Below are 7,182 nucleotides of genomic sequence, written 5' to 3' on the forward strand. Positions count from 1 at the left end.
TAGGAAAATGAGTCTATACTCTTAGGTGTATGTACTCCTAGGACACGTGGCGTTGTTTGGCCCTTACCTTTGCTCTCGCGTCGGAGCTGTCTAAATTTTAAATGAAAACAATAAGAGTGAGTTAGATGGGACGTTGGTGATCCGATTTTTTTAGACCAGCACATGCATCTACGCATATCCATCCCCATCTCCCGTCGCATCATCCGAGCACGGCGACCACGACGGCTCATGCGGCACCGACTTCCACTGGGAAAAACTCAGTCTCGCTGTAGTTTCGCCGCCGCCGGTGACGAAAGAAGTACTGGCTGACCAGGTTTGTCTCAAGTCATCTCGTGTTCCTCATTCGCAACGGGCTCACGCTTAGTTTCCGCCGGTAGCAGGTGACCGGCATCTAGCAGCGTGCAGCGGTGTCGCCAACTCATCAGGACAGGCGCATGCACCAGAAGCATCGATTTCAATCACAAACCGATCTTTCAACCCCATAAGCAAATGACGTGCTACGTACCATGGTAGGTACCTGATCCCAATTCAGTATGCATGCATGCATAAATTCTTCACGGTAACTATTCTAGCGACTCTTTGTCCCTGCAACAGCAACTTCTTTGATGAGAGGCTGAAACCACAATATACGAGTTATAACATGATTGCGTGCTTCTTTTTCTGATAATGGAGTTGTGAACTGTATTAGGTTAACAAATAACAAGTATATGCATATCTTCTTTAGTGAGATTGTGACAATATCAATACCATCCATCCTCTAGTTAGTAGAATTTTAGTTTTAAAAAATGAGTCTATACATGTCTAGTTGTGAATATACCCCACACTGATATTGTATTGACGATCTATTGATCTTGTATTTTGATTAATCATTGCAGCCACCATCCAATTGATTAAAAAAACAGAGAAGCGCCTTTTCTCATCCTAGTTACCACAGGCGCAAAGCAGGCAGGATTCCTGTTACCGAGGAACATCTATTCAATTATTCTGGAAGTAGAGGTGTCATGTGGAGCTTGATCGAAGATGTACTCTTTTTTTGTACACCAGTTTTTCTAGCATTTAATCCTTCATGAAGATGTAAAAGTAGTTGTGTGGTCAGCGTACACATTGTTACTAAGATGCAGAATTTTATACAACCTCTTTCAGAGAATTATGTATCCTATTTTCCCCATGAAACCGCTTGATAAATATGTACTTCCTTGCCAATAAATGGTATATAGTCCTTATGTAATAATTGTACATAATTCTTTTGTGACATACGTTTTCTCTGTATGAAAAGTCACGAAAAAAGTATATACCTTTATAATAAGTATATAGGAAAATGAGTCTATACTTATATATATATATTCATAGTGTCATAGAGTATAAAAGAATATGTCAATTCAAACTCCTGTGGCCGATGACTTCGTCGTTTGGCCTCATAAATATTTCCACGATACGCAATCACCATTATACCATGGGTTTTATTTTCTGGCGCATTTCGGGTATTGTTAGCTATATTTAAGAAATTTTTTGAGTTTAACGTGCATTTTGTGCATAAAAATAAAATTACAACTGGAACTGCATGTGCTATCGAAAGGGATGAGGATCGCCGTTTGATCTGGGGGCATCCAACGGTGTAGACATACGATCCGTGGGGTTTGGATTCTGGCCAATCAGAACGCACGACTCAGATCGTGGGCAGGGTTTTGTCGGCACACAGCTTTCATCAACGAACCGTGTGCTATTCGCAAACTAGATTGCATACATATTTTTGTTTACACATACTGTAGTGAGATCAATTGGGTGTGCTACCTCTATGATATAATAATAATAATAATAATAATAATAATAATAACAAAAAATAGTTCATATTCATTGCCTGAGCTGACAGCATATCAAGGTCAACATATTAACGGTTCTTACATCAACAGAAAATCGGGCATAACTCACAAATTCAGTACACGTGGGAGTTCGAAATTGAACGAATTAAGTTGCAGGGTAGGCATAAAGACTAGTCTTACGACTTAAGTCCCATGTACATGGGGGAACTGGGATCAAGACATTGACCCCGAATGAACTTGGTTTTTTTTGATGATTTTACGCTTCTCTGTTACACGGGTGCGTGATCCCTTGGCTGGCAACTCATCAAATTCATTGTACTCGTCCTCATCGGCAACATCATCGACACCCAGTACCGTCCTCTTCCCATGCATCACTACATGGAAGTTCTTACGCAAAGGGTCTTCCGCAAAGAAAATCCGTGTAGCATCGCTGGCAAGAATAAATGGGTCCGCGTGATAGGCCATCGTTGTCCTGTTAACACAGATCTTCCTGTAATCATCAACCTTTACTTGTCCAAGAGGGATCCATGAGCACCTGAATAATCCCACCATAACTTTCACATAGTCAAGCTCCCAAATCTCTTTGATGGCTCCATAGTATACCCTTTTATTAGTTTCATCTATAGTCATGCATTCTATTTGAACAGAGCTGTTCTGATATGAGGTTTTCTCATCACATTCATCAGTGTAGAACATGTATCCATTTATGTCATATGCTTGGTACGTCAACACCGTAGGTGATGGCTTTTGTGCCAACCACGTAGCAATGTCATCGATGGATCCTTGTGCCAAACGCTTCTTCAGACATTCAGTGTAGTTCTTAGTGTGCCCCTTCATATCCACATCTGATGAAGGCACCACTGGTAAGAAGCTTTGGCGTATCTCCGCAAAGTGTTCTTCGGCCTAAGCGCTGAGAACTGGGGTGTTAAGTAGTACCGTCAAATGGGCTTTCCCTGCCAATTCTCCAGGTGCATCCACTTGCGTGCCAGCAAGGACCGGCTTAACTTTCAGCCTTCCCTCGTGGGGAGAGAGGGGCAAACCTATAGGTCGTTGTTTCATGTATTCGGTGCAAAACTCAACCACCTCCTCCGCGGAATAACCTTGTAGGATGCTTGCCTCTGCATGGTTTCGGTTCCGACAAAAGCGCTTCAGTATTCCCATGAACCACTCAAAGGGATACATGTTGCGAAGAAACACAGGACCACAATACTTTATCTCGTCAACAAAGGTGCACAGTGAGATGGACCATGACATCAAAGAATGGCGGTGGGAAAACATCTCTAGGTTGGACAATATTCTTGCAATATCATCTTGCATATAATCCAGCTCTTCAGGATCTACAACTTTCTTCCATAGTTGGTTGAAGAAATTACAGAGGTCAATGAGTGTGTTCCTTATAACTTTGTCCATCAGATTCCTGATGGCCACCGGGAGTATTTGTGCCAACATTACGTGGCAATCATGTGACTTCAGGTGTCCCAACTTCATTTTACCTGAGCTCACATCCATGAGACTTCTGATGTTTGCGGAGTAGGAAGAGGGTGTCTTAACTGACAACAAATAGGTGAAGAATTGTGTTACTTCTTTTGTACTGAAATTGTAACTCTGGCTAGCTTTGATGAATTTGTCATCATCTTCTGCTTCGCTCTTGCCTTTTGATTGATTAGCAAGCATATCGAGCTGTGAACCCTCACCATCCTTTCTTTTACCTTTAATCTTGAGCAGAGTACCAAGGATGCTTTCACATACATTCTTCTCTACGTGCATGACATCGATGCAGTGACGTACACGTAGAATCTCCCAATAAGGTCATTTCTAGAACACCAATTTCTTCTTAAACACTTGACCCTTGGGTGTTTGTTTCACCGTCAAAGCTTGATTCTTGCCAAGCACAACATTAATTTGTTTAGCCATGTTGTGGACCACCTCCCCATCATAGGGTCTTGGGACCACTTCTACCTCTGTCGTACCATCAAATTCAGCTTTCATCTTTTGGTATGGGTGATTTTTTCGTAAGAACCTACGATGACACAAATACACGGTTTTGCACGAGTTGGGAAGTCTTCTGCTAGCTGTCCTATCCATGCACGTGACACACCCTACATCTCCCTTTGTTTTCTGGCCCGATGTGTTGCCTAATGCCGACATATCTTGAATGGTGTGCACCAGCATCGCATGTAGATCGAAAATCTCCTTTCTGTAAGCATCATAACATTTTACAGCAGGTGCATCTATCCACACTGTTAGCAGTTCTTCTACCAGTAGCTGAAAGTAAATGTCGATGCCATTTCCAGGTTGCTTCGGGCCTTGGATAATCATTGACATCATAATGTATTTTTTCTTCATACACAACCAAGGAGCTAGGTTATATATGCATAGAAGCACCAGCCATGTGCTGTGATTGGTGCTCATATCACCAAAAGGACTCATCCCGTCAATACACTCCCCGATCCTTATACTTCTAGGATCCTTGGCAAAGTCTTCAAACTTGTTGTCGATTAATTCCCAGTGAGCCCTATCTTTCGGGTGCCTCATATACTTATCCGCAATTCTCTCATCATGATGCCACCGCAACCTCTTTGCCTCTCTAGGGTTTGTAAACAAACGCCTCAACCTTGGAAATAAAGGCAAGTACCAAACAACCATGAACAGGATTCCTGTCTTGATCTCATCGTCCAATTTGTACTTGTCCTTTGCTCTCCTGCACTTGTATCGTGCATGCTTGCATTGGGGACATGCACGCAAATTTTTGTACTCACCACAGTACAATATACAATCATTCACACAAGCTTGTATCTTCTGTACTTCAAGTTCCAATGGGCAAACAATTTTCTTCGCTTCATTCGTGCTTCTGGGGAGCACATTATCTTCCGGAAGAATTTCTTTGAAAAGACCTAACATCTCTGTGAAACCCTTGTTTGATAGAGCATTTGCTCCTTTAAATCTGAGAAGCGCCAGGGTGGCACTCAACCCGGATTATTTCTTTTTGCTACCCGGATACAATTCTTTCTTGGAGTCTGCATCAATGGTTGGCAGATCCTTGTACCCAATCATATCCCTTTTTGGTCCCTTGAAATCTACAGTCATAGCAGCAAAATCTGGCATATTAAGATCGTCGTCATTTGTGTCGACGTCTTGGTTTTCCAGTTGGCGTTTTGGCTTTACGGTGTTCCATTGGTAGCTTGACGCCTCTGCCCTGATGTTAGATTCAACATCCATGTGACATTGCTAGGGGTTTGGCATCTCACAGCCCTGGGTATCTTCATCCATGACCTCCTCCTCACTGTGTCTGGTCCAACGTGTATATCCATCCATGAATCCCCGAGAGACTAAGTGCCACTGGACATCTGCAACTTCATGTGACTCTGTATTGGCACAATCAGTACATGGACGCAGGATGTAATCCGCATCACCAATTCTCCTCTTTGTACTTTCAGCCAAATTCATGAACTCTGTCATGCCACTTCTAAAATCTAGGGTTTCTGATTCTTCATCCATTGAGATCGTTCCATCTGCACCACACGAATGGTAATTAAAAACAAAATAACAACATTAATACACGGATTAACTGTTGCCCAATGATGCATGCATAATTTACAAGGCTTTATTTTCATAATTACGGAGGGCGCTCCATATTGTTATCCAGACGTGCAATGACAAAAATTAATGTGCAGTCAATTTACATGCAGAGTACTAGCACAACACTACCCTTAGGAATTGGATACCTTAATTAAGCCACTGACGAAAAGAATACCTTAATTAAGTAGCCGCGCGGCAACCTCCACCCAGCAGACAGAGAAGCACGATATGGCGGCACGCCGAGACAGCAGGGTTGAGGAGCAAAAGTGCGGCTACCGCTTGAAGTTCGACCTCCACTATCCCGCCATCAACCACGATGGATGTGCTCGAATCACGCCGTCGCCGACCTCGACGGTTGAGGTCCTCATATCTCTCGCCGCAGACCGAGGGTTGACCTCCTATGGCACCGCCACCTCCCACTGATCGAGGATTGACCTCTTCTCCAGTAGACCTTGCTTAGGCCGTCGTCGTCATTTCTATATGCATAACGGCTGTTTTTTTACGGATATCCGTAGAGCGACAGTTTACACGGTATCACTGTAACTCAATTATATGTACATGGTAGTACATCACATATGGTTATGTAATGGCAACCATGTCTCATCTACATTGTCTTCTCACATGGTTTGGTGTGCAAATCATGCGTGATGTTGTAATACCTAACGACATGTATAAATAGTGTGTCGTATACTCCAACATATAGTGCCATAAGTAGTTCCCGATCGTTAGCTTATCCCAAAGTTTCCCCATTTCCCCCAAATCCCTACATAGACTCCAAATTCCCTCGCGTGGAGCTGACATTGGGGGAATGCGAGCGAGTGGTGATGATGGTTTCAGTGCGGCTGCTCCTGCTCGTATCGCCGCCACGACGGCTGTCGCCGTCGAACACTTGCCTAAGGTCATCAGCACGCAGGTGTACTACGGATCCGAATCGTCATGTCAGGTTCCAATCTATCCCGATCTTTTTTAGCATGTCCAAAGTAGCTCCTTGTTGAATCTGTCCTGAATTGAACCCCCCCAGGAAAGCGATCTGCCGCCGGATTCGGAGCATGACTCCAGGCTCCCGCAACACGAGTTCGACTCTGAGTTTTGCGCCACCGAGAAGTACCAAAAGCCGAGTTGTGTGCACGGGCACATTCCCGCTCGACGTGTATGCACGGAGGGATTCGACATTGGTAGGCGGTTTCTCAGTTGCCCCTTAGAGGTTAGTGCTAAGTTCATCATTATACTTGAGTTAATGCCACCGCTCATCCTGAATACTATTTAACATTGGCAGGGATATGAGGCTTGTGCCTTTATTAACTGGCTGCATGAATAATGGCATGGCAGGGCTCAGAGTGTTATCACCAAGCTCTCAGAAGATAACGTTAAGCTGAAGAAGAAATTAGCTGATATGGAATGTACAATCAGTACGATGAAGCAAGAAAGAATCAATCACAAGCAACAGATGAAAGCAACAGACAAGAAGGAACTAGCATGTGTAGTTGTGGTTGTCACATTAGCCATGTTCAATGCGCTGTTTGCAATGATGATTAGGGGTTTTGTTTGACAGTATTGCTAAAGCACATCTAGATGTGCTCTAAGTAATGCACATCTAGGTCCTATGACATTGATGTTATGTGAAGATTCGTGCAGATATTTTTCTTTGTCTTTTTTCTTTTCCTTTCTAGTTTGATTATTACTGGCTTTATCAATAAGAAGAGCTCACTGTATTGCTTGCCAGCTATCCTACTCCGTTCATACCGTCACCTGTGCATAATCCCAAAACTCGTTCCTTGTTTTT

Source organism: Triticum dicoccoides, chromosome 7B (assembly GCF_002162155.2).
Source record: "Triticum dicoccoides isolate Atlit2015 ecotype Zavitan chromosome 7B, WEW_v2.0, whole genome shotgun sequence".
NCBI classification, from domain to species: Eukaryota; Viridiplantae; Streptophyta; class Magnoliopsida; order Poales; family Poaceae; genus Triticum; species Triticum dicoccoides.